This window comes from Coenobita brevimanus, chromosome 103 (genome assembly GCF_032717465.1).
Source record: "Coenobita brevimanus isolate Jiangsu-jjx chromosome 103, ASM3271746v2, whole genome shotgun sequence".
In the NCBI taxonomy this organism is placed as follows: Eukaryota; Metazoa; Arthropoda; class Malacostraca; order Decapoda; family Coenobitidae; genus Coenobita; species Coenobita brevimanus.
The window spans coordinates 20,645,482-20,671,246 of NC_137056.1; the positions used below are offsets into that span (position 1 = coordinate 20,645,482).

The window sequence follows — 25,765 nt, forward strand, 5'->3', positions numbered from 1 at the left end:
GATGAAACAGAAGACAGTATTACCATATATTTTGTCTCACATTCCTTACCGTCTTCCCTGTTAATAATATCTCTACCTGTGTTTAATTCAATGTCCTCCTCAATATGGTGACGCATTTTTTTTTATTGCAGCTTCCGCCAGACGAGTTCAATCAGCTAAAGAAAAGTTTCCAGTAAAACAGAAGTTAAAAAGCAGTCTCTATTTAGTACCATGACTCTTCCTACAGTTATACTATTAGGTTCTGCCTCTGGGACAACTCTTGTAGTGACGGCGTTAAAACTGACATCGTGAACGATTCATGAATGCGACAAGATAAGAAGTAAAAGACAGAGGTGGAATTGTTGCCATATATGAGTGAACCCTCTTCATTTCCCCCCTCTCTTAATAGTTTCTCTTCAGCACGATGACGTCTTATTTATTCTTGCCTTGCTGCCGAGGGACGATTTGATCTAGAAGGAGAGACTTTACTACTGAATCGGCTAGAGGAAATTCTCAGTAACCCTTTCAATTAGCTGACGACTTTGTTATTTTAGTCTTGCTATCGTCTTGCAGTTTTATTCATCAGCTCAGGGAAGATCTTTTTTTCTCTTTCAGTAAATAAGTCGTAAACAATCGCCAACTACCCAGTGTGCGGCCAAAATTAACGAAAAATGTAATATCACCATCATACTGAAAAATCGGTAAGTGAATGAACAGCGTATGAGTTGTGAATTCAGTACGACTTCAGACAAAGGAAGCACTTCAAAGTTTCACACTAACCGTATAACCTGCCCTTCCCTCGGTTAATACAGCCTATATTTTCCTTTCAGTACCATGACTCCTGTTATTATATTGTAACATCAGCACACTTCCATTCAACTCAAGAAAGACCTCTAGTATTGAAAGTGTTAAAGATGACAGAAAGAGTGGATAATGAATGCAAAAATTATTGAAACAAAAGATACGGTAAAGATGAAAGTATTGGCATAAACAAGCATATGGTATACCGTTTTTTCCCATAATTATAATCCTTCTTTAATACGATGTTTCATATTTTTACTATTCCATGGCGCCAAACGAGGTCATTCAGCTCTGGAAAGACACATTTTACTGAAGAGATTGGAAATGAATCCCCAGTGACGCTCTTTCTAAGATGAATTTACATACATACGAATGTTTGCCCGCAAAAATTTGCGGGACTAAGAATCTTTCCATCACAAAATATATGCAAATATCACCATCGTTGTTTCCATGCCGTTATTGAGCCCACACTGACCAATTCTGACCAAAATGTCGAAAATATTATTTTTGCATACTTTCGCGTGTCGTGACGTCCGCAATTTCGCGCTGTCGCGTCGCGGCCAATCTCCTTTTTTTTTTTTTTTAACACTTCTTGGGCATACCCCGACCTAATGCATAGAGAACTATGTTGATACCTACTACCGCTCTTGTGAAAGAAACGAACATACACAGCTTGACTATTATTTATTTATACATACATACATACATACATGCATACATACATACATACATATATACATCATCAGCATCAGCAACAGGCATTGCAAGCCCACTGCTGAACAAAGGCCTCCCCCAACTTTCTCCACGAATTCCTTGACTGAGCCAATCTCTGCCAGGTTTGGCCTGCAAAACTATCCCTATCTCATTACTCCGCCTCTGTCTGGCCTTTTTGTACTACGTTTGCAATCTCTTGAAGTCCAGTTAGTCAGCCTCTTCTACAATCAGCTATCCTCTTGTATTGCTATATGACCTGCTCACCTCCATTTCTGCTTTTACATAACTTGTTAGTCTGCTTTCTCACTCAAGTTGATAATTTCCTGTTTCTCAAAGGTATTCCCAATATTGATCTTTTCATTGCTGTCTGAGAACGAATTAGTGTGGTTTCCACTGATTTTCTAAGTTTCCAGGTCTCACAACCGTACATCAGTGCTGGGATTATACATTCGTTATATAGTTTTCGTTTCATACATACTGATGAGTTACTTTTCATTATCTCTTTTCATTTATTGAAAGCTTTCCACCCAGTTCTAATGCGCCTCTGTATTTCTCTTTCATGGTCCTTCATTTGTTTTAGTATTTGCTCCAAGTAATTGTACTCCTAAATTTCTTTAAGAATTTTTCCATTTATTTTGATGACGCTATTTGGTGTATTTGAGTCAAACATTACTTTAGTCTCACTCCGGTTCATCTTTAACCTGACTCTGGACTTTCTCTATTTAGATCATCTAATACTTCTTACAATGTCTCTGGTGATTCTGAGATTAGGACAATGTCATCTGCAAATTTTAAACGGTTTAAGTTTTCTAAGCCTGTGCTTGCTCCTTTTTTTCCTCAATGTAGCTTTCTGAAAATACTATCAAGGCATACTGTAAATAATTTTGGTGACATTGTACCTCTCTGACGCACACCTTTCTGAATCTTTTTTTTTTTTCGTCGTCTTTTTCCAGTTTAACTGTAGCAGTTCCGTCTTTATGTGTGTTTTCGAGCAGTTTTACAATTAATTTGTAATTGCTATGTGTCCCACTGAGTTGAAAGCTTTTCCGTAATCAACCAGATATAAGCGCAGTGATCTATTATAATCTGCAGTTATCTCAATTAGCTGAGACATTGTGTGTAAATGATTAGTAGTCGAATACCCACTTCGGAATCTTGCACTCTCAGAAGGTTTTTCTTCCAGACTTATTGTTATTCTGTTCGTAAGGACTGTAGTGAAAATTTTGTAGATCACGGATAATCTAAAAGGTCGAGAGTTATCTTCTGAGTTGTGTTTCTTGTAAAGAAAATTACTATTGCAGTACACAATGCTTTGGGCCTTTTCTTCTTTGTACGTCGAGTACTTATGTGGGAGAACTTGTTTTGTACTTCTACTCCTGTATCCAACAGTAAATATGCTACTATTCCGTGTTCTGGCGCCTTTCCTCTTTTCATACTTTCAAGAGAAAGTTTGCTTCGTCTGGTGCTACCTCTGGTATTTCACTTGTGTCAACTGAAAAGTTAGCTACCGGTATTGTTGTCACTGATACATACAGTACAGTTCTTTGTAAAATTCTTCAGCTCTTTTCATCCTATCTCTGCATTGAATGACTTCACCGTTTCTTTCTTTCAGTGATTGTAACTCGTTGCATTCTTAGTGCCACTTTGCTTCCGACCTGTCTCAGATTTTATTTTTCCTTTTATGATGGCTTCTTTGATCTGATTCATGTTTCTCTTCCGTTTTTCTCCTTTCTCTTCCCTGGTAAGAAGTGTATATAATCCTGTTCTTTCTGGTTCATCTGTCTTTCTTTTTATTTTCATCTCCTTTCTTCTTTTCATGAGCTCGAGGGTCATTTTTGAATACTTGTTGGCTTTGGTTGTAGTAGTTTTCTCTGCTACCTTCTCAGATTCCCTTAACACTTTTGCTAGTCTATCATTCAACTCATCAATGTCGCACTAAGCATAACCTAGAGCCTGGACCCTGTCCTTTACTTCTAACTGAAAGTCAGCTTTGTTTCTGCATACTTTTATTGAGCATATCTTTTTATTTTCAATCAGCTTTTTTCTTTCACTTCTAAAATTCAACCTGGCTGTGCAACCCACCATTCTATGAACACATACTATATTTACTTTGTAGATAACCGTGAAATTAGAGATCATGTTGTTGGTACTTGTAATAATGAAGTCTATTTCATTCATTGTTTCTCCATTTGAGTTTGTCTAGATGTGTGTGTGTGTGTGTGTGTGTGTGTGTGTGTGTGTGTGTGTGTAGACAGATAGACAGAGACAGACAGATAGATAGATAGAGATACAGATATTATGCATAGATATAGTGCTAGTGCCGCAAGACATCTTCGTTCTACCTAGGAGAGACATCTACTCGTAAATGAATAAGGATGCTCGCTTCAGTGAGTGAACATGCAAATGATGAATGCAACAAAAAATTTAAATCTCCAGCAAAAGGTGGACATTAAGCCATTTGCGCCCAATGTCATCAGCAAAAGATGGAACTGCGCGTTTTCGAAATTTAATAAAGAAGGGAACCCCGGGGTAGGGACCTATGAGCTTCGCGACTATGAGTCCACAGGCGGAGGGCAGTACGCTTAGTACCTTTCCAGCACAATCCCTTACACAGGAATCCTGGGAACTAATGAGTTAAAGAGTATTGCCAAAAACGAATGAACCCGTCCGCAGCGTTGTTCTCTGCGTTTAACAGCCCTCGCCACTGTGCCTTCGTCTGCTGTCTTCACTCATCGTTTCTCGTACACTCGTACAATGAATGTCATGTCTAACCCCAGGTATTACACAAGTGTTACCCTTTCATATAAGTGAATTTTATTTCCGCACTCACGAAATGAGAGCTGGTACTAAATTTTGTTGGGGAAGGCCCTCTTTTGTGTGTGTGTGTGTGTGTGTGTGTGTGTGTGTGTGTGTGTGTGTGTTAACAAAATAACTCAAGCAGTTTTATTTGATTTTAACAAAACTTCGTGATAGGTTTGAGGGTCAGCCCATGGGTAAACCAATTAGTTTCTAGAGCAATACGTCAAAGATCAAGGTCACCGAACTAGATCAAAATCTGACCTAGCAAAATCAACAAATAGTTTTCATCTAGTTTTGAACAGCTTCGGGGGTGGGCACTGCGGGTAAGACAAAATGAAGTGATTCAGTTTCGGGAACAATTGGTCAAAGGTCAGAGCCAATGGAGAAGGTCAAAGTTTGACCCATATGTATGCTTGTTTGCAAAATAAACAGTGTTAATCTAGGTTTAACAAATCTTGACAAAAGGGTTATGAGTCAGCCAAGACAGAAACTTATTGTATTCAGAACAATAGGTCACAGGTTAAGGTCACCGGGCATGGTCAACTTGAATAATTTTTATTTGATTTACACAAACTTTGTGAAAAAAACTGAGCATAAGGCATGTATAAAAAGATATGATTTTGAGAACATTAGTTTAACCCGTCACATCCCGAGCTATTTCGCACATCTGACACCTCCCAATCCCAAGGTATTTTCGATTTTTTTATTTTTTGGCCAAAACCTCCTCATTTGGTGAGAAACATCGAAAATTCATAGAGAAATCGCTCACCTGATGTTTAAAATACTCGATCAAGGTAGGAGTACCTCCTTACCTGACTGGGATTTCTAACAGGCTGGCACCAAAGAAAACGAGTTCTATGGGAGGGTAACTATTTCACACAACTCATAAACGGTATTTATTTATTTACTTGGTACAAATTTATATGTAGTACAAGAGTATATTGGTTTTCAAACAGTAATATAGGCATTATAAGCATTGTTTCACTCACTAACTCATCACCATACCTGACCTTCTTTTGGCACATTACCTGATCATTATTTCTGACTGTTTCTTCTTCTAATGCTATGTAAACTTTGTCCTCCACATTGTCATCGATTGGGGAATCACTCTGGCCCGGAATATCTTTACTGGCCGGGTCACTGGTAACAGGTGAATAGCCGAGACAGTGGCGTGAGGGGGAGAGGGGGGTACTGCTCCAGCAGGACTACTGAAAAATTTTACATCATCTACCAGTTCTTTATACAGGGTCCAGAATTCTCCCTCGAACTTCTCATTTTCAGTGACTGGTGTACCCATAACCTTTTCCTCTTGCCACGAACATTTTTTTCCTCCTCTTCTTCTCATAGTAGAGCAATTGCCACCAGATTCCTTAGAGACTGACCGGCCATGGTCCTCACGCAACAATAAGCACACACACGATGCTGAACGGACAACGAATGTGAATACACGACAGTTTGACGGCGTCAAGCCGGTGGACTGCCTTTCGGAATCAAAACGGGTCGTGTGAATCGGGCCAAATTCGTAAGAACAACAACAGTAGTAGCGTCCCACTATTTTTTTCTCACAGGATCTGTTTATGAATAATGTACGTTAGTCCAGTGGTCAGGTTAGACTACTGCAGGTCAGTTCAGACCCTTCACATTCATTCCAGTTCAGTCAGGTCAGTACAAGTTCATTCAAGTCGCTTTAGGTACTTGTACAGTATATATATATATATATATATATATATATATATATGATATAAAATATATATATATATATATATATATATATATATATATATATATATATATATATATGATAGAACAGAGGAAGGAGAAACAAATGAATAAAAAATGATCCATACACCAGATTACTGGCGTCCTCCATTCATAAAATATCTGTAAAAGTTTTTTTTTTAATGCAAAAAGGAGGAACCAAAGGCCAGGGGCCCACAAACCGTTCCATCCAAGAAAAAAAAAATACAAAAGAGAGCCAAAATCAAGATCCGTTCATTTCGAGATGCCAGGACACACTGCGTTTGAAAGACTGGAGATCATAGGAAGTAGAAAATACAGACAAAGGGAGACAGTTCTAGAGTTGACCTGTTGCGTAAATGAAGGACTGGGAATAACGGTTAACTCTTGCATTAGAGAGCTGGACAGAAAAGGGAGGAGAGTTTGTTGCTAGATGGGTGCTACGCGCCCGTCGTAGAGGTGGAGGGATGCAAGCAGACAGTTCAGAGGAGCAGTGACCACTGAAATAGCGATAGAAAAGAGATAAAGATGCAACAGTGCGGCAAAGAGACAGAGGTTGAAGGGAGCCAGTAAGAGAAGGAGAGATGATGACTCCACCCTATTGAGAAGAGCTGTATGTGGGGAGCCTCCCCACACATGAGAGTTGTTCTCTAAACAGGGGCAAATAAAACTCGTGTATAAAGTCAACAACTGTGTAGGGGTAAAGAAGGTATGGAGTCGGCTTAGCACACCTAATCTCTTGGAAGCAGATTTTACAAGAGATGGAATATGATCTTTCCAAGATAAGTCCCGAGTGAATGACACCCCAAGCATGTGCAAGGATGATGCAGGATTAAGCTGGCTATTAGTAAATATTAGTGGGTACTCTTGTGGAAGATTGTGTTGGGTTGATAGGTGTAAAAACTGAGTTTTTGATGCATGAAAAAGAACAAAATTATTTTTACCCCAGTCAGAGATACGAGCCAAGTCAGACATTAGGTTTGCCATAGCCTCATCCCTTGTCTGTTGAAGCAACTGCTGAGATGGACGCTGCCGGAACCGAATGGAAAGGTGAAGGGTCGAATCATCAGCATACGAATGGATAGGGTTAGATGTACAGCTTAGGTCATACATGAATAGAAGGAAGAGAATCGGTGATAGGACAGAACCCTGAGGAACACCACCGTTGATAGATCTAGGAGAAGAACGATGGCTGTCTACAACAGCGGCTATAGAACGACCAGAAAGGAAGCTAGAGATGAAGGCACAGATAGAAGGATAGAAACCGTAAGAGGGCAGTTTGGAAGTTAAAGATGTATGCCAGACTCGATTGAAAGCCTTTGAGATGCCAAGTGCAATGGCAAAGCTTTCGCCAAAGTCCCAAAAGGAAGATGACCAGGAGTCTGAATGGCAGGTGGGAAGATTGCCAGTGGAGCGTCCCTGACGGAACCCATACTGACGATCAGAAAGAAGATTGTGATAGGAAAGATGCTTTAAAATTTTTCTGTTAAACCACCCCATCCCGACGTTTTCTGGGCAATGGTACGCCCCAGTCCTGACATTTTTGGACCTTTCTTTTTTTTTGGCTCAAACATCCGCTTTTGGTGAGAAACATCGAAAATTCATAGAGAAATCGCTCACCTGAGGTTTAAAATACTCGATCTAGGTATGAGTACCTCCTTACCTGACTGGGTTTTCTAACAGGCTGGCACCAAAGAAAACGAGTTCTATGGGAGGGTAACTATTTTATCCACTCATAAACAGTATTTATTTATTTACTTGGTATGAATTTATATGTAGTACAAGAGTATATTGGTTTTCAAACCGTAATATAGGCATTATAAACATTGTTTCACTCACTAATTCATCACCATACCTGACCTTCTTTTGCCACATTACCTGATCATTCTTTCTGATTGTTTCTTCCTCTAATGCTGTGTAAACTTTGTCCTGCATATTGTCTTCGATTGGGGAATCACTCTGGCCCTGAATGTCTTTACTGGCCAGGTCTCTGATAACAGGTGAATTGCTGAGACAATGGCATGAGGGAGGGAGTGGGGAGGTTATGCAGTGTAAGGCATTGTCCCTGCTTGGCATCTTGTAGAGGAATAGAGGAAGGTGTCCCGTGTATATGTATGAAAAATCACGCGCGAAAATTGAAAATTGTGCAAATTAGGGACCTTGCAATTGCACGACGTACCAGTATGTCGCCGGGACTGGCAAATGCAAAACGTTGCAACGTACCCATACATCGACTGGACGGCGCGAGTTAATTAGGAATTCAGTCAATTACTCCCGGCTCCCACAACCATATATTTTTCAAAATCCCTTCCATGATATTTAGTGGTGAAAAGTAAATAAATTCTTCAATACTGTAATCATTAATCACTATACCAGTTATATATATATGATTCATTATGTAACATACAGCATAACAGTTACTAGATTGCATAAAATGATAAGTGGTCCATTAGCATTCATCACATATTATTAGACGTCTTGCTGCATGTTGAATTTGAAATGCTTATCATTTCAAATTCAACATGCAGCGTGTAGCCTATACACTGTATATACACTGTATATGGCTAGTGAGGGAGTGATTGCCCTCTACCTACACAGATCAAAAGCCCTCGGGAGCAGGGGGGTGGTTGCTTTCTCAGGCAGAGGAACTCCTTGAGAGTGAAATGGCTGGGAAGCATGCCGGCACGTGACTGGCTACAGCATAGCTGGGTCTTTCAGGTGTGGGCAATCAGGCAGGTTAGCTGCCTACTGCGACTGCAACACAATGGCGAGGTGTTCAGGAAGTTAGCCAAAGAAACCTTGATGGACTCTGCAAGAACAATAATGGCCCCCAGTCCCGTGCAGCCCTTAAATGGGCAGGGGGTGCTAAGAATCTCACGGTTGCCTCAATTACAATCTAATTCCTTTGTCAATGCAAAAAATACAATCAAAATTGGTAACTGGAATGTGAGAACGCTAAATCATGACGGTAAAATCGATGAGTTAGTGAAGGTTTTTCAAAATTACGGACTTGATATTTGTGCTCTGACAGAAACTAGATTAACTGGAGTCGATAAGTTGGATTTGGAGGATGGTATACGTTTATTGATATCTGGTCGACAGGACGGAATGCATTATCAGGGAGTAGGATTGTTGCTGGGTTGTAAAGCAAATAAGGCTTTATGTGAGTGGGATCCTATAGATGAGCGATTGCTATACGCACGGTTTAAATCAAATCATGGCAACATCAGTCTGTTTGTGTGTTATGCACCTACTGATGATGCACTCGATGAAAGGAAAGACACATTTTATGAAAAGTTGCAAGAAGGAGTAGGAAGGGTACCTAGACATGATGTTTTGATCTGCGTTGGAGACTTTAATGCAGTAATGGGCTGTTCAAATGAGGGATTTGAGGCATGTATGGGTAAGATGGGAGTTGGTAGTAGGATGAGTGAAAACGGAGTGAGGTTTGGAAGCTTCTGTCTAGCAAATGACTTAGTCATCGGGGGCACACTCTTTCAGCATTGCAATATACACAAGACAACTTGGATGTCGCCGTGTGGAAAATATAAAAATCAGATTGATCACATCGCTATCAGTAGGAGGCATAGAAGTTCTCTGCTAGATGTTCATGTTAAACGGGGAGCGGATATTGGTAGTGACCATCAACTCAGCATTGCAAAAATAAGGTTTAAACTTAAAAATCAGAAGAAGGAAAAATCTGGTGTTGGTAGATACGATATTGTTAAGCTTAGAAGGGAAGGAGAAGAAAAGGAGGAATTCAGATTAGAATGCAGAAATAGGTTTTTGGTGTTGGAAACGTTGGAAGAGGGGGAGAGAAGTGTAGATGAGATGTGGAGGATGTGAACAAAGTTTTGCATGAGACTGCTGAATGTACGATTGGAAGGAGACATAGATTCAGGAGAAAGAAATGGATATCAGAGGAAACGTGGGATATGATAAAAAGAGAGGTGAGGCTAAATTGAGGGAGTGAGATGCAATGCGTTGATGAACGAGAGATTGAATTAGCAAGAGCTGCGTACTGGAGTTTGAATTCAGAAGTAAGAAGGTTAGCTAGGAGAGATAAAAGAAGATGTGTGATTGAAAAGGTTGCAGAGACTGAAATCCTAATAAACAAAAATGATGGACAGAGTCAAAGAATAGCATATGAATCGATTAGAGAACTGAGTGGTAATGCAGGTAAACGCAAGGAAATACCAATTAGAGACAGGGAAGGAAATTTATTGACCAAAGATGGAGATATTAAAAATAGATGGAAAGAGCATTTTGAGACAGTTCTTAATAGACCAATACCACCAGAAGAGGATATACTGTCTGCTCAGGAAGATTTAAATATAGAAACAGGAGAGTTGAGGCTTGCAGAAGTGGAGAAAGCAGTAAAACAGTTAAAGAATAATAAGGCACCTGGGGAGGATGGTTTATTTCCGGAAATGTTTAAAGTGGAGGGGGATAGATTAATAATGATCTTGACCAAGCTATTCAATAAGATATGGGTGACGGGGTTACTACCATCAGTTTGGAAGAATGGTGTAATTGTTAAAGTTCCGAAGAAGGGAGACCTGAGTGAATGTGGTAATTGGAGGGGAATCTCTTTGTCACCGATAGCTTTGAAAGTTTTCAGTAGAGTGTTGTTAAATAGGTTGGAGCCGGTGGTTGAGGGTATTCTGAGGGATGAACAGGCTGGTTTTAGAAAGGGACGTGGTTGCAATGATCAGATCTTTATAGTTAGGCATTTGATGCAGCAAGTTAATGAAATGAGAGTACCGTTAAGTCTTTGTTTTGTTGATTTTGAAAAGGCTTTTGATAGTGTTTCGAGAGAGTCTATGGGGAAGATCATGAGACATTATGGAATACCAGAGGAGTTTGTGAGGGTCATTATGAACATGCATGAGGACACATTTTGTAAAGTGATGGTTGATGGTTGTCTGAGTGATTCGTTTGAAGTCAAGTCCGGAGTAATTCAAGGTGGTGTTCTATCGCCTTTACTATTTATATTGGTCATTGATTACATTATGAAACGTGTTGGAACAGAAACCGGTGCAGGTATACTTTGGGGAGAGAACAGGAAACTTTTGGATTTAGATTATGCAGATGATATAGTTTTGATTTGTGATGGGCCAGAAGAGATGCAGAGAGTGTTGGACTGTTTGGTGAGTGAAGGTCGCAAGGTGGGTTTGGTTATTAATTGTGGAAAAACTGAAATAATCAATATGAATATGGAAAATGCGCAGGAATGTGTAATTGGAGGTATGGTTGTAAAGCAAATTGATAGGTTTAAATATTTAGGTACTTATTTAGCCAAGGATGGTTTTTTGAACATTGAATTCGAGGAAAGGTTAAAGAAGGCTAATCAGGCAATGGGAATGCTTAAAAATATTTGGAATAATAACAATTTCTCTGTGCATACAAAAATCAAACTTTATAAGGTAATGGTTAGGAGTATCTTAATTTATGGACACGAGTCTTGGTACAGCACAGTGACTATGGAAAATAAATTCTTGGTGTTTGAAAATAAAGCACTTAGAAGAATATTAGGAGTTAAGTGGTGGGAAAGGATACCAAATAGTAGAATTAGAGAAATAACGGGAGTGCAGCCGATCGATGAATATGTTAGATTCTCACGATGGAAGTGGCTAGGACATGTGTATAGGAGACAGGGAATAGTACGAGGTACACCAGGGTGGGTGGCACTTGGTAGGAGAGGTAGAGGAAGGCCAAAAGAGACGTGGGTGAGGACAATGAGACGGGAAGCTGGAGATGAGTGTTGGGGAGATCTTGAGGAGTTAGCACAAGATAGGATGTGGTGGTGTGAGTTCATCGAGGCCCTATGCATCCCCGAGGGTGCCACAGGAAATGATTGATTGATTGATTGATACTTATCAAAGAGATTAATGTTTCATCTGGCAAAATGCTGAAGAGAATATACGTATTATACATTACAAGAAGGTGCAATTTATGAAGCCGAAATCATGTGAAGACAAAGCCGAACACTGAAATCCCAAGCACCGATGTTTCCAGAAAGACAACAACAAAACTTGGTGTGGGAGTGTGCATACAATCTTCATCTGATTCCTACGAATATTTTGCAGCCAAACGACTTCACGTTAGCATTATGTATAGACATATATGTCTGAAAGTTTTATTTGGTTGAACTATGATAAAAGACATGGCAGGGAATAAAAGCAATTCATTTTAAGCTACGAAGACTTTTTGTCCCGACGTTTAGATGGTTAGGTTCGTTACGAGGTAGTTTAGTGATTCCTTTTAACTTTATCATAATGAAGCTTCTTTTCCTCATTTTGTTCAGTAAATATGTTCATAGAGTTATATTTATGAGGGAATTGATAAATGAAATATTAACAAAACAGTAGTTTAGTTGACCGCAGTTTTTTCAAATTAAGGTATCAGGTGAAGAGTGGCAACTTTTGGGAGTTGTGAACAACCCTATTTTGGTTCACTGAAATCAAGTGACAGACTCTCAGGTACATCCGCGCCACTTAGGATTCATTGTAGCAATCCATATACAATCTAGTTTTATCAAATAAATTTAGGCCAGCTCAGGTCCATTTAGGTCTATTTAGGTCAGTTCAGGTGTATGTACCTCTATCTAGGTTCATTTACGTCCATTTAGGTTATTTAGGTCAGTTCAGATCTAGTCAAGTCCTTTTTTTAATACAGAGGAGGAACAGAAGGAAGGAAAATCAATTCATATAAAACAAATCCATACCCCACATTACAAGTATCCTCCATTCATAAAAACTCTATAACAGCCGCACTTGAACTGCTGTAGGTTGAAGTATGAGGAGAAACTATTCTGGGGATGTGATTTCCAAAGAGATGCAGTTCGGGCAATAAAATAATTCTGATTAAAGTTCTACAGTATGGGATAATCCAATCACGAGAGCTACTAGATTCCAGTGTAGCACGAGGGAAGGTATTGAGAGGTGACACAATAGCACGAGGGAAGGTATTGAGTGTCTGTAAACAATACCAGGGAGGCAACATTCTTACTTGTAAAGGAGGTAGTTCATTTGTAATTCTCCTAATACTTAAAGCTTTGTTCTGAGCTTTGACTGATCGTTTTATTACAGCCTCTCCACATCCACTCCACACGAGTGAGTAATATTCGGGATGAGAACGCACATGACTAATGGAAATTGCATCTAACTGCTCGTCAGTGAAGAAGTTGATTCTATACAATAATCCAAATTTCTTTGAAGTGGTTTTAGCAAGTGGTTTAACATGAAACTTATAACTGAAGGTGTTATTAAGCCAAACACTGAAAATTCCAATACCTTTAGAGATAGGAATATTGATTGCACTGCAGGTAATATAGGAACTGGGCAATACCCTTTTATTAGTAAACTGGATGTATTTGATTTTCGCAGCACTCAATTAGACAATGTTATTTTGTCCTCATTCAGTGATCTTAGATAAGTCTTCATTTAGGAGACTGCTGTGCTAACTTTCGAGTTGAAGATATTAAACTTTCTGATTTTTTTCTTTATACTAGAAAGAAGGAACCAGAGGCTGCGATCCGGCAATAACTTTTTCTTCCAAGAGAAAAACAAAATACAAGAGAGAGCCAAATTCAAGATTCGATCATTTCGAGATGCCTGGATACACGGCGTTTGAAAGACTGGAGATCATAGCTAGTAGGAAATACAGACAGAGGGAGACAGGTCCAGAGCTGACCTGTTGCACAAATGAAGGATTGGGAGTAACGGTTAACTCTTGCATTAGAGAGTTGGACAGAAATGGGATGAGAGTTTGCTGCTTGACGGGTGCTACGCGCCCGTCGTAGAGGTGGAGGAATGCAAGCAGACAGTTCCGAGGAGCAATAACCATTGAAGTTGCGATAGCAAAGAGATAAAGATGCAACAGTGCGGGGAAGAGACAGAGATTGAAGGGAGCCAATAAGAGAAAGAGAGTTAATGAGACGAAAAGACTGACTCCAACCTATTGAGAAGAGCTGTGTGTGGGGAGCCTCCCCACACATGAGAGTTGTACGCTAGACAGGGGCGGACAAAACCCGTGTTTAGAGTCAACAACTGCACAGGGGTAAAGAAGGTACAGTTGGAGAAATTTCCGCGCGGGACACTGTGTAGATGGCAGCAGCAGCGACAGACAGAAATGATCTGGTAAGTGCTGAGGGTGAAACACGGGGTGGGAACTGCGGGGAAGGTGGGTGATGGGGGAGAGGTGGGGTGGTGGTGGGGGTATGTGTGTTTTAGAAAGAGGTTAAGTAGCCATTACTTGTGTCAACAAACTCTGCGTAGATAATCATTCCAATACGGTTTTTCTATTGATAATAAAAGGTAGCGGCAACAGGCTGCTAATGATAGTTCAGTATTTGATGGAATAAGTTCAGTACCTAAGCACACAAGTATCACCAAAAAGTAACCTTATCCTTCGCCTCCGTCATTCCGTCCCGTCATATGGGAAAGCTTTCTATTGTTGGCCGAGAATTTAGGCTACTAATATTTAGAACTGATTTCAGCTTCTTCTTATGCAAGTTGCTTAACAAAGATACTTTCATTGCAACTTGTATTGAATGCGGAATCTAACTGTCCATTTTATAGTTGTATAAGTCAACTAATATTATCTTAAGACCAAACGCTGGCAGAATAAGCAACATACATCCTTTTGACTGCCGGCGTAACTTGTTATCCTTTTATAGTCGTATAGGCACTTACCCGGCTCACGGATGGATGAGCCTGGCCTTCATACCAGACTACCGTATAAATTTAAGCATACTCCAGTCAACACTTTCTTAGGGCCAATCCTTCATATCTTAATAGGCCTATATAACTTTATGGTTATGTGCATGCGTGTGTGATTATGCGAGTATTAAACGTGCATAATCTGGAGGGGTCTCTCTCTCTCTCTCTCTCTCTCTCTCTCTCTCTCTCGCAGTAGATTACCTCACATACAGTCACACTGGTAACCTTTCGGTTGGCAGGAATAAGATACTGTACAATCAGTCTATTTTTTAGTTGTCATCTAAAGTGAATACGGACATAATGTCGCTATTATTGATGGTGATATATTTGACAAAATACACGAGACACACACAAAATTACTAGCATTTGTGTAAGACTTGCATTGATACAAATTGTGCATGCACCTAACGTTTTACGAAGTTTTCGTAATGTAATATCTACAAATGTGCTAGCAGTAACGGTCCCCCCGTCCACACAGTTGTTCTAACTACACACACACACACACACACACACACTAACTAACTAACTAACTAACTAGCGTGTTCGCGCCGGATCGGGTGCGAAAGGTTTCACTAACGAAGTAGGTTACTGTTCCTACTGAGGAAGGGAATGGTAGTGTGCGTGTGTGAAGGTCACAGCCTTTCCCTAGACTGGACTATATGAGCTCTCAGCTCTCTTCCTGCAGGGAAATGAGCTGACGATCACGTCAATCACGTTATGCTGACCGAACCGGTGAATTACACACACTCACCCAAACACATTAAATTTTGGCAGGCAGTTCTCCTCTTTCCGCCCACTCCTTCCACACACACTTAGAGATAATATCATATACTTATTTTCTCATACAACTCACGGTTGAGGAGAATTTAGCTGAATGATCATTCTTTCTGGGAAATAGGTCAAATGCAGGGCTTAATTGTCCTATTAAATTTAAACAAGAAGTGTTTCTCAACCCAACTGTTCTATTCTACTAAGTTGCTGATTAACTTCATGCATCAATCTGGTACTACGCGTTCAAACATTTGTTTGGATAAACAGGTATAATTAACTGAAACAAGAACAAAAAAGTCACTGATAGAATGTGTCAGTACCAATGACTATGTTGGGTTAGCACTCGGTTGAAAATGTTCTTGTAAACCAGTGCTTTCCAAAATGGGGAAAGCGCTCCCCTTTGTGAGATGTAGATGGAGGAATGACCTGAAGCCATCTTCCAAAAGTTGCTGTTATATTGCTGTATGGCGCAGAAGCCTGGGCGTTGAGGAAGAATGAGGAGAAACAGCTGAAGAGGACAGAGATGAGGATGCTGCGATGGCTGATGGGAGTGTTACTGAGAGAGAGGTGGAGGAATGATGACATCAGAGAAGAGGCAGGAGTTGTGTCAGTTGTGGAAAAGGCAAGAGTGGCATGTTTAAGGTGGTATGGGCATGTGACCAGGATGAAGGAAGCTGATCCTGTGAAGGTGGCATGGAGGAGTCACGTGGAGGGGAGGAGAACGAGGGGAAGGCAAAGGATTAGGTGGAGAGATGGAATTGAGAAAGAAATGAGGCAGTTAGGCCTGGAGGAAGAGGACTCATCGGACAGGAGTTACTGGCGACAACATATACAGGTATAGTAAGAGCGGCCGACCCCACCAGGGACTAAGGCAACGATAAATCATATATATATATATATATATATATATATATATATATATATATATATATCTATATATATATTGTATCTATCTATCTACTGTACAGTATTCATCTATCTATCTATCTATTTTAGTCACAGGCCATGCATGCGTCCCAGACTCTGGTGAGTCGTGCTGATACACGAATCTCTCTCATTCAGCTGCTGTCCACTGACCATCAAGTCACGGCCTTCCCAACCACAGCCAATTAAGCAGTATATAATTCACAATGATCTGATGGATATTATGGCTTTAAATATTATTACATGTTGAAGAAGTTATTATAATATCCAGGAAATTTCAAAGAATATGCCGTATAAATAAACAAAAAAGTAGGAATATTCACTTATGCTCATAAATGGCTAGATTAAGCATTTGCATATGCACATATGCAAATGCATGATTATTCTAAGCCTACTTATGAGTCTCTGTGAGATAAACTGACAGAGTTAGACAGTGAGAGACCCAGTATTATACATTGCACAACACACACACACGCAGACGCTATTGATTTAGATCCACTTAGGTCTATTTTAGGTCAGTTCGTCCAATTTCATCCATTTAGGTCAGATGAGGTCCACTTAGGTCAGTCCAGGTTCATATAGGTCCATTTGGGTAAATTCAAGTCCACTTAGATCAATTCAAGACCGTTTACATTCATTTAAGTGAGTTTGAGTTTATCTGGGTCAGTTCGGGTCCATTTAGGTCAGTTCAAGTCCAGTTAGATCAGTTCGAGTCCATTTAGCTCAGTTCAGATCCATTTATGTTAGTTTAAGTCCATCGGCGTCACTTCAGGTCCATGTATGTAATTTCAGGTCCATTTAGGTCCATTTAGGTCATTTCAGTAACTGTCAAGCAACCATGGGTTCAACAAGGCACATCACAGCCACCTGGGCCCAGTCAGGTCAGGCCAGGGCCACTCAAGGATAATAAGATCCAAACAGATCCACGGGTTCATCACTTCCACTACACGTCTCAGCAGGCCCTTAATACCTTCAGCCTTGCAATTTATTTTTCGTATTATTCTTGCTACCACCAGACAATTTTATTCAGCTTTGAACAGCCACCTCATACTGAATGGATTAATGAAGGCTGTATCTAGTCCCTATAGTTTGGAAAATTTCTGTTAACCTGAATAAAACCGTCAGGAGAAAGCATACTTAAAATGCAAATTAGATTATCGAATGAAAGGGGTAAATATCAGTTTCGACTTAGTCAAATCACTTTAGGTCTGTTTTGGTCATTTTTGATCCATTAAAGTCCTTCGCATATACTGTATTCAGGCAGCTAGGTCAGTTTAGGGCCAGTCAGGTCCAGTTAGGTTTATTCAGGACAAATTCGGTCCTTTCAGTGCCTTCGCATCCATTCGGGCACAGTTACATCAGCTTCAGCCCACTGAAGTCCCTTCAGGTGAAGTTAGATCCAATAGACCAGGTAAATCCATCCACATACATTCAGGTCAAATTGAATCCATTCTAGACCCTTTACTCATTCCATCCACGTTCAGACCAAAGTATATCTGTTCAGACTTATTTCACTCAGTTTATGTCCCTTTAGATCCTTCAGGTCCCTTACAACTCATCATATCGGTTCACATCAATGTAAATCTATTAGTATCATGCCAATGGAGGCATATGACAAGAATTAGCCATATTGATGCAATGGTTTTAGAGTTGTGTTGATTCAGGTTATTCAGAACTGGTTTGGATGGGGGTGATGAACTGAGTTGTTGATGTAAGGTGGGGCATGCAGGAAAAAGTATATCATATGCACTGGGCATTGCAGGTAGGCATGTAATAGATAAGTTTCATATGAAGGGCCAAAAATGGGCCGGGTGGATGGAAAGGAGTGGGTGGGACGGGCTTGGATAATAGTAGGTGGTGATGTAGTGCGAGGATAATACACCCTGCAGTTATGGACAACGTAGGTTGGTTTCATATGGGGCTAACGATGGATTGATTCAAGTCTTCTCTAAGTAGAACAGTTGCAGTAATAGGACAGTAAGCATGTAATGCTCTCATGTACTAGGTGCCTTACGACACAAGCAAATACAGAGTCACAGTACTGAGGGAGCTAAGACAAGGTTGCTGAACATGTTAAAACTCTAACAAATGTTTATTCTAATAATCACATTTTTATATTGTAGTTATGTCCCTGTACTTGCCTCTAACTTAGTCCCTTTCCCCGATCTCATTCCTGCCTCTTATTCTGTTGTCACTGCTGGCCCTCACCCCTATTACCATTCCCTCACCACCATCACCTGCGCCTGATTCCGTACGCTAACCCCGCCGCCTTTACCACCCCGACTCCCAAACTCAATTTCCCCTCTACCCTCCTAACAAAATTTCCCTGGGGACTCCTTCCACCCCTTCTTCCCTCTACCACCAGCATCTGGCTTTGTCTACAGAGATACTACTGATTACATAAATGCATTTTATTTTAATATTGTTTTGTATTTTGTTTTTAAACCTTTCAGTACATGATCAATGTTATTTGAAAATGGTAAGTCGGTTTCTCGATGTCAAGTGAAAGATAAGATGAAAAAAAAAAAAAAAAACTAGTGATTTACCCTTTTACAATCATCAAACGATTCTGCTTAGGAGAGGATCCTCGTCTCGAAAAGGTTTAACCCTTTAGCAGCTGAGATTTATTTTTCCAACCAAACCGTCTGGTGTTACCCAAAATACAATCCTGAGCACTATCAATGGCAGGGAAAGACTTATTCTGCATTGTATTTTCAGCTTTTAACTGCCAGGATTACCCTCGGCTGAACCAAATCTTCTGGTGTTAGCTTGCATCTAAAACCCAAATGCACCAACCACAACGAGAGAGAGAGAGAGAGAGAGAGAGAGAGAGAGAGAGTAGAAGCGCATCCAGTATACAGTCACTTACTGCACATATACTGCTTGACAAATATGCACGTGGTCACATGTACCCTTCAGCTGGTGAGGTCTCTCCTAGGCAGAATCAGATCGTACGCCGCTAGAATGATATAAATAATGAAGGTGGCAGCGCACTCAAGGGTCAGTGGGGATAGCCTGTAGCCCCTCCAGCTCGAGAAGTCTACCATGAGCTAAATAAAATCATATGCAGGTAGAAAGATTTGTCCCTTCAATCCGAGGATGTCATTTCAATTTTGCTCTTGCAACCATTATTTGGTGTTATTGAACTTATGACTCAATTAGTGAAGGGGTTAATGAAGGCTATATTTAACTGTACTAGTTCAAAAATTCTTTCCATAGCTGAACAGGATAGTCTGATGGCAAAAATAATGAAATAAAATATGTAATTGGAGTGAATTAGTTAACTCTGTTATCTCGAAGATGCTTTATTCAGATTAAGAGATTTTTCGAACTGAAGGTGTCCCATATTGCCTTCATCATCTCCACTGCTCCATCCATCCGTCCATCATTCAATCCTACGTTGCATCATGAGGAGCGAAGGAGCCCGTGGCTAGGAAAGTTGGTCCTGACATTTAAGATGAGAGTGACCAGCTTCACTCATCCCTGAGTGGCATTGCGTGAGCAATAAACCCCAACTACTCCATGGAGATGAACCTACACAGACTCAATCCGATTGGAGTGCCTTAATTAACCACTAAACCTCCAGGTGCCAAAATTTGGTTATATGGTTGTCACCCAGCGTAGTAAACAGTTTTCGGGTGTACAGGAAACTATTTGGCTTGTCATTCAGTGTAGAGTCACCCAGAGGTAGAAGGAAGAGAAAAGAATGAAGGAAAGAAAGACAGAAGAGGGAGTGTAAAGTCACCCGTACGAAGAAAGAGGAGGAAAGAATGAAGCAAAGACAGAAGGGGAGGGAGAAACACCCAAAGCAGCACTACATCGAGTGAGTGAATGGTGAGCGTCCCTACCTACTGCTACAGAACATTTTTCCCTAAGCTGAGTCGAATTATCTGTTAGGTAACAAGAATTTACTGGAAGAGGACGTAACAACACTAAATGGATATTCTGTTATTGCTGCTGCTGCCTCGTTGCAAAACACCACATACCATACCAGGGTCAGGAAGTCGATAATCAGCCAAATGGGGCTTGTAGTCAACAACCATCAGAAATAATATGTCCTGTTACAGCCATGTCTAGTTTATTCAATTTTTTGTTGCTGAAAGACAACTTTCACTCACCATCTCTTGTGGTAAAGAGTCTAAAGATATTCAGCCAATAATCTATCCCGTTATTGCCCATCAGAAGCGTATAAGGCCAGAGCTAGGCCACATAAGCCTGATATGTAAAGTACGAGTGACCAGTTGTTCATCCCTGAGAAGCTTTATACGAGCAATAAACCCAAAGTGTCCCTTAAACGGTTCCTTATGGGCCATATCCGGAAGATGGCCCTAAACCAACTAGAGCATTAAAAGCAAATTTGGTTATATAGTTCCACCCTGTGTGGTAACCCAAATGGTTTCTTGTGCCACAAGAGGCCATCTGGTTTGTCAATCAGTGTTGCCACCCGAAGGTAGCACTGCATCACGTGAGAGTATGGTAACCATCCGACTTTGCCTTCATTAAACTCCTCATGTAAGACAACCTGTGTTATATATATATATATATATATATATATATATATATATATATATATATATATATATATATATAAAATCCATCCATGCATCATCCAATCCTACGTTGCCCCATGAGGAACGTAGGAGGCCGGGGCTAGGCAAGTTGTTCCTGATAGTTAAGATGAGAGTGACCAGCATCATTCATCCAGAGTGGCATTACGTGAGCAATAACCCCAACCATCCCTAGGATATAAACCTACACAGGCTCAATCCGATTGGAGAGTCGTAATTACCCACTAAACCACCAGGCGCCATAATTTGGTTATATGGTTACCATCCAGCGTAATAAATGGTTTCCTGGTGTACAGGAAACCATTTGGCTTGTCACTCAGTGTAGAGTCACCCACAGGCAGAAGGAACAGGAAAGAATGATGGAAACAAAGACAGAAGAAGGAGTGTAAAGTCACCCGTAGGCAGAAGGACGAGGAAAGAATGAAGGAAAGAAAGACAGAAGAGGATGGAAGGAAAGGAGGAGAGGAAAAGGCAGATACCCGAGAGCAGCACTACATAGAGTGAGTGGATGGTCAGCGTCCCCACCAAATATATATACAGTATTATAAGACAGTTGGTAACATATTGGGATGGAAAAGTGAAGAAACAAGAGGTGAAAAGGGCACAGAAACAAGTGAGCATCTGGGACGAGAGGAGTTTCAGAATTCTTTATCCATTACTTCATTTCACACTGTACTCACAAAGGCTTGCATTTGGTGTAATGCAGTAATGGAGATAGAACTCTGAATATCCTCCAGTCCCAAATGCCTTATTGTTTCTGTGCTTTTTCATCTGTTTCAGCACCTTTTCCATCACTACATATTACCAAACGTTATAGATTTTTTTTTCTAGTTTATGATGTGTTTATGGAGGCCAGCTACCATACACACATTATCTAAACTATAAAACTACTTTTAACAGTGATCACTGAAACACTGTAGACATACTGCTTACGTGAAATTGTAAGACACGAATCCGTTGAGATTTACATATTCTGAGACGTTCTAGTGCTACAGAATGTTTTTAGGCTAAAGTTCGCATGTTGTAGCGCAAATGCTGTGCTAAATAAGTAGAAAACATCCCCTGTTGTTAAGAAGCGTTTTGCTGAATGACCCGCTCGTTTACGACTTTTTGTATTAGAGGTATGACTGATGGGGAGAGAGAGAGAGAGAGAGAGAGAGGAAGAAGGAAGAACACAACTGATATATTTGTGACCCGAGTTCACGACAACTGCAAAGGTTGGCGGAACTTTGTGAGTGGCTTTGCATTTAAATAGCAAAAGTCTTTGGTCGGTAAGCATAAAGTTGGCCTTTGCAAGCATTTTTGCTCACGGGCCACTATGCCTTACAGGTACGTATATGACGTCGCCTGAACCTGGGCCATCCCTACATAGGCCTTATCGATCTTACTGATAGCATTCCTGCCAGACAATAATACCAAGTTAGAGAGGCACATGTAGTGAAGTGTTGCGAAAAAATCCTCAGTAACCCCTTTATTAGCAGTGTGTGTGTGTGTGTGTGTGTGTGTGTGTGTGTGTGTGTGTGTTTCACCTCATTCTAGTTACGGCAGGTTGGTCGTCTAGTGACTTAAGGGGCTGCAATAGGATGTGGTCATTGAGGGTTTACATCGGAGTGGTGGTTGGGGTTGTTTTGCTTACACCCAACTACTCAGGGACAAACGACTAATCACGTGCTTTAATCGTTTGAAAAAGCAATCCACCCAAGGGCCCTTACGCTCCTGATGGAACAACGGAGAACTGAATGACAGATAGTTATTGTGAACAAACGCGTTTACTACTGCAGCCTAATGTATTTTCTGCTTTATGCTTACTACTAGCAGGGAAATTTATTCAGGTAAGGATAGAAGTATCAGACTGGAAGAATCAGATATAGGCGTCACTAACTCCTATATGCTGGGTGACCGTCCTAAACTGAATGCGGTCGTCACGAAACAGTAAAAAGGAACAGCAAATGACGCCCTCGTGGTGAAGATGTTATGTGAGGTGATGGTGAAAGAGAAACAAAAGTGAACAGAAAAAAGAAAGTAGAATGACAGAAGTGGAAGGAAATGAGAATTGAGGCGAAGGGAGGGAAGTGAAAGTAAACTGATGGAGAAGAGAGAGTACATAGAGGTGTATGGTACGTAGGAGGACTGCTGGGCCTTGATAGCAGGCTGTGAAGCCTATGCCCAGAGTCGGACACATAAAAAAAAAAAATACATGTGGAATAAATAGAGAGAGAGAGAGAGAGGGAGAGAGAGAGAGAGAGAGAGAGAGAGAGAGAGAGAGAGAGAGAGAGAGAGAGAGAGAGAGACTGTAGTTAAGTAGTGATGGTCCATGCATGTACAGATGGAGACAAATGTTCTAATTTTTCACCTCTTCTGATTCTCACTTTTCTCTTTTGGTCAATATTCCTGAGCTGAGAGGGGCTTGGTAGCTTGCTTTGCTCGTATACAATTCGCTTTGATATGATTTTGTTTTTCTCCTATAGTTACCTTCAGCTGATTATATTCACCTTAGTGGAAGCCTCCTGCAGTAAAGGAGTGATTGAAGCCTGTATCAGATCTCACCAGATCGACAAATCTCTCGAGATGAATAAAATGGTCTGGTGGCAGGAAGAATATACTAGAAAATATGTCCTCGGAGTGATGGAATTAAGTGTGAAATGGAGACAGCGGAAGAGTAAGTAAACTTTTGTCCACGGCTGTACGACCTTTTACCCCTTCACTACGATAACCTCTTGAATGGTATTCTTTTAACCATCACGTTTTATTCAGCTGGTTGAGACTTTACATAGTGAAGGACTGAAGGTATTGATCGCTGTAATTCCTTTATTCGTGTTGAGGGGAATCAGTTTAATTCACACACACACACACACACACACACACACACACACACACACACACACACACACAAAAGAGCCCTTATTCCTCTCAGTTTTAAAAAAAGGTTACCCCGAAATAAAAAAACAAAATCGACTTTTGCAAGTGTATATTTACATGTATAATAATAAAAAACAACAAAAGGGCTTATACAAATCCATTAAACTTAAAAACACTATTTTTTACTTAATCTAAGTTGCAGTTTGGCTTTGTTTCTGCAGGCAGCATAAAGTTCCCGCATCACTTTGATTGCACGTTCTGCACACTGATTACTTCTTGGTATCTGGTCCTGCTTCCAGTGATTCTGCAATGAGTTTAGTGTTTTTTTTTTTTTTTTTGTATGGTTTCAATATTTCTGACAAGTTCTTGAAGTCATTTTCATTGTACTGTACATTTGATTAGTAAACCAGTACTCTGCCCATTCGTACGAAATGAGTCTGCATATCTTCTCCAAAGTCTTCCTTGCTTTAGGTATAAGAATGAATGCAAGGACAGCGAGAGTTGATCTTGAATTCCACCTCGCATTAGTGATATTTGGAATTTTGTGAGTTAATCAAAGGAAAATGCCCATTTTCTTCAAAGAATCTAAACACTCGTGTTAAATGGTACAAAAACTTCATGTCATCTCTCCATCCTGGCTTATCGAGGATCTCTTCTGTTCCATTAACAAACTGTGATTTTAGTTTTTCATAATTCTTTATCAGTTGAGACAAATGGATATTCGATGTTTCGAGAATTGGTGTCAGTGCCAAGTTTTTAGTCCATCACTAAGCGGATAATCCTGTCCAGAATGTGATGCTGACAGCCGATGTAATGTGAAACTCTTATCTAAGAACATTTGTTGTAATCTGACAACAACTCCACTTTTTTCTCAGTGTTAACGCTAGTTTTATCAGCAATGGTCATTTTCATTGCATGCCATAAGTTGTATTCATCAATAACTGTTGCAATTCCTTCAGCAGTAGTTTCAGACCTGCCATTTTCCAAATGCAATGCATTCAATTTTATTTCGGGTCTTTCATTTTTAAGTAGTACTACCTTGTACTCATTTTCCACAATCCGCTTTCCATCGAAATGTAAAGACCATGTTTCCAGCTGTAACTTTTCAGTCATTTCCTCCTTCAGTGCAACAACTTCTTTGTATAGTGACTTGTAAATTGCTGCTTGACTTGGAGTTGGAATGTCAATAGCATCATGCGACAATTGTTTGCATATTTTAGCAGCTTTATTTGTCAATATTCCAGCGGATGTCGCCAAGTTAGTTGCAACTTTACGTCTGTTGTGTTTTCTGGTTGGTGGATGATTAGTCTCATCTTCATCCTTATATTCGCTGTCATCAGATTCAGTGCAAATACCACTAGACGAAAGATCGTAAGATGTTGCTGGTAATATAGGTTCATCAAGCAGTTTTCGTCTTTTTGAAGGGTGAATGGTTTCCTTACTTGGAACTTGACCTGTTGAGTACCTCACTTCTCCTTTGCTTTGCACTTGCAGGTAGTAGAGTTGTTTATCTTCAGTGGATAACCATTGACCATTTACTTCTGTGATGTCATAGGGCATCATATTTTCCCCTCTTGACACATTCATCGTAAGGTTTTAGCACCTTGTCAAGCTTTCCTTGTATTGCTTGATCTGGCACATGTGGAAAGTTCAGTTTATTCTCCCATAATTTTGTAACTTCTTTAGAAATTTCGACTATTCGTACTTTTCTTAATTTGATTTTTGCTCCAGGAAACTGGTTACGTCCAGCAACTTGCATTTGGTTTGGCATTCTGCATTTTTCTTTTAATGAGGAGTCTTCTAAAGGCACAATTCCTCTTTTATATGACTGCTGGAACCGCACCAAATTACTGGTCCAGACATCCTTGTTCTTCTGTTCGATTGTATCAC

The 25,765-nt window shown here is 40.3% G+C and overlaps 1 protein-coding gene across 1 annotated transcript in view; it reads right to left on the reverse strand.

Moving 5' to 3' along the window:
- LOC145415641 (zinc finger BED domain-containing protein 5-like) overlaps window positions 1-25,765 on the reverse strand; it is a 77,437-nt gene that overhangs the window by 40,221 nt on the left and 11,451 nt on the right. The window lies entirely within an intron of this gene.